At 41.0% G+C, this 3,418-nt stretch overlaps 1 pseudogene; it reads left to right on the top strand.

Moving 5' to 3' along the window:
• The first annotated feature begins 345 nt into the window (after positions 1 to 345).
• On the top strand, positions 346 to 979 carry LOC108537912 (heterogeneous nuclear ribonucleoprotein H3 pseudogene; annotated as a pseudogene).
• Positions 980 to 3,418: the final 2,439 nt, after the last annotated feature.

Here is a 3,418-nt window from a genome sequence, read left to right on the forward strand (position 1 = left end):
CGCGCCCGGCCTTACATTGGAATATTTTTAAAAAGTCATTTTACCAATTGTATTTCCAGAAAGAGTGTTTGAGATTCCAGGAATTCCACATCCTTTCCAACATTTAGCATCATTTTTTTTTATGTTTTTATTTTAGCCATTCTAGTGGATATGCGGTTTCATTGTTTTAATTTACATTTCCCTAACAAGTAATGAAATGGAGCACTCCATCACATTTGGATACCCTCTTTTGCGCAAAGTCCTTTTCATGGAAGTCTTTTGCCTATTTGTTTTTAACAGTGATTGGGGCCATATGATAGATCAGCAGGAGACAGAAAGGTTTATTATAGAGTTGGATGTGAAAGTATGTATAACAGAATGTGATCAGGATGTAATGGAAATGATGCTGTTTATGAAGGTTTTCATAACTATGGTGGCTATAGTAATTATGACTATGGAAATAATGGCTTTGATGACAGAATGATAGATAGAAGAGGTATGGGAGGACATGGCTATGGCAGAGCTAGTGCTGCAAGTTCAGGTTTTCATGGTGGTCATTTCTTTTATATATTAGAGGGTCGCCTTTTCATGCAACTGAAGATAACATTGCTAATTTCTTCTCACCACTAAATCCAATACGAATTCATATTGATATTGAAGCTAAAGGCAGAGCAACAGAAGTAGATATAAAGTTTGTGACACACCAAGATACAGTAGTTGCCGTGTCTAAACATGAAAAAAAAAATGCAACATTGATAAATTAAACTATTTTTGAATTCTGCTCTGGAATGAGAGGTTCTGGAATGGGAGGCCACAGCAGAGATGGAATGAATAACCAAAGAGTTTATGGATCTGTTGTAAAAATGAAAATGGGGAACAATTACATGGAAAATATGGTGCTTCTGATGGCTTGGGAGTTTATGGCCGTGGTGGTGAAGGCAGTGGAGGTTACTATAGGCAAGGTGGCATGAGTGGAGGTAAATGGTGTGGAATGTACTGAAAGCATAACAACCAATATACAAGCCTTGACAACAGCATCTAGTCTACTAGACTTTCTTACAGATTTAATTTCTTTTGTATTTTAATAACTTTATAACGAGCTTGGCATAGTGGCTCACACCTGTAATCCTAGCTCTTTGGGAGGCTGAGGCGGGTAGATCATTTGAGTTCAGGAGTCTAAAACCAGCCTGGGCAACATGGTAAAACCCTGTCTCTACCAAAAGTAGGAAAATTAGCCCAGCGTGGTGGCGTATGCCTGTAGTTCCAGCTACTTGGGGGGCTGAAGCAGCAGGATAGCTTGAACCCATGAGGCCAAGGTGGCAGTGAGTCAAAGTGGCACTACTGTATTCCAACTTGGGTGACAAAGTGATACTCTGTCTCAGAAACAAAGGACTTTAGAATGGCTTAATGACTGAAGGAATGTGTTTTCAGAATGTTATTTGGTAAAGCAATGGATTGCGATGGGAAAAATCTGGTTTCTGTAGGTTTCGTTTGTTGCATACTTTGAATTAAAATAATTTTATATTTTAACCACTGATATTAAAATTTTATATACTAGTTACTCCTAAAACGTGTTGCTTTCATAAGATTTGGATTGATGTATTTTACTATTAGTTCTACAAGAAGTAATATGGTGTAACTTTAGAGGATAATGGTTTGCCTCTGCATAAACTGCAAGTCTTAAGCAGATATCTGGAACTGAGCTTGACAAATAATTAGTGTAACCTTTTTCTTTAATTTCTCCTGGAAAACACAGTAAGTATAAAGACTAAAGATGAAGAGGCTTCAGGAGTATAAATTCAGCTGATTATTTCTATATTAGTTATTCTTGTTCAAATGTCATTTATCAAACATAACTCTGAAATGTTGACAATCTAAGAGGTACCTTAGATACTGAATATTCATAATTGTGTTTACTGGGGATGGGAGTGTTGGAAGTTTGAATTCTAGCCTTATATTTTGGAGTAAAATCCCTTCAGCTCTTGGCCAAATTATGAAAAAATATTTCCAAAAAGTGATAGTTGTGAGTTTCAAGACGTCTTAGAATAGGGTTAAGGTTCTTAGTGACACAAGAATTCAGTATAAGTACATAGGTATTTACTATGGAGTATAATTCTCACAAATGTATTTGCAGTTTTCTGCTCAAAAGAACATACGGTTATTAAATAATTATATAAATAATGACTTTTTAAAAATGTGAACAACAGATAGTGGGAGGCGGTTCCAAGATGGCCAAATAGGAACAGCTCCAGACTACAGCTCCCAGCATGAGTGACACAGAAGACGGGTGATTTCTGCATTTCCAACTGAGGTACTGGGTTCATCTCACTGGCGCATGTTGGACAGTGGGTACAGGAAAGTGGGTGCAGCCCACTGAATGAGAGCCAAAGCAGGGCGATGTATCACCTCACCCAGGAAGTGCAAAGGGTAAGGGAATTCCCTTTCCTAGCCAAGGGAAACCGTGACACATAGCACCTAGAAAATCAGGTCACTCCCATCCTAATACTGCACTTTTCCAATGGTCTTAGAAAACGGCAAACCAGGAGATTATATCTGGTGCCAGGGTTGGAGGGTCCCACGCCCATCGGGCCTCCGTCATTACTGGAACAGCAGTCTGAGATCTAACTACAATGCGGCAGCAAGGCTCGGAGATGGGCACCCACCATTGCTGAGGCTTGAGTAGTTAAACAAAGCGACTGGGAAGCTCAAACTGAGTGGAGCACACCGCAGCTCAAAGAGGCCTGCCTACCTCTGTAGACTCCACCTCTGGGGACAGGGCATGGCCAAACAAAAGGCAGCAGAAACCTCTGCAGATTTAAATGTCCTTGTCTGTCAGCTTTGAAGAGAGTAGTGGTTCTCCCAGCATGGAGTTTGAGATCTGAGAACGGGAAGACTGCCACCTCAAGTGGGTCCCTGATCCCTGAGTAGCCTAACCGGGAGGCATCCCCCAGTAGGGGCAGACTGACACCTCACATGGCTGGGTACCCCTCTGAGATGAAGCTTCCAGAGAAATGATCAGGAAGCAACATTTGCTGCTCAGCAATATTCACTCTTCTGCAGCCTCTGGTGCTGATACCCAGGCAAAGAGGATCTGGAGTGGCCCTCCAGCAAACTCCAACAGACCTGCAGCTGAGGGCCCTGACTGTTAGAAGGAAAACTAACAAAAAGAAAGCACATCCACACAAAACCCCATCTATACGTCACCATCATCAAAGACCAAAGGTAGATAAAAGCACAAAGATGGGGAAAAAACAGAGAAGAAAAGCTGAAAATTCTAAAAATCAGAGTGTCTCTCCACCTCCAAAGGAGTGCAGCTGATCGCCAGCAACAGAACAAAGTTGGATGGAGAATGACCTTGACGAGTTGAGAGAAGAAGGCTTCAGATGATCAAACTTCTCTGAGCTAAAGGAGGAAGTTCAAATCCATTGCAAAGGAGCTA

The sequence above is a fragment of the Rhinopithecus bieti genome, unplaced genomic scaffold (assembly GCF_001698545.2).
Source record: "Rhinopithecus bieti isolate Rb0 unplaced genomic scaffold, ASM169854v2 scaffold_15750, whole genome shotgun sequence".
NCBI lineage: Eukaryota > Metazoa > Chordata > Mammalia > Primates > Cercopithecidae > Rhinopithecus > Rhinopithecus bieti.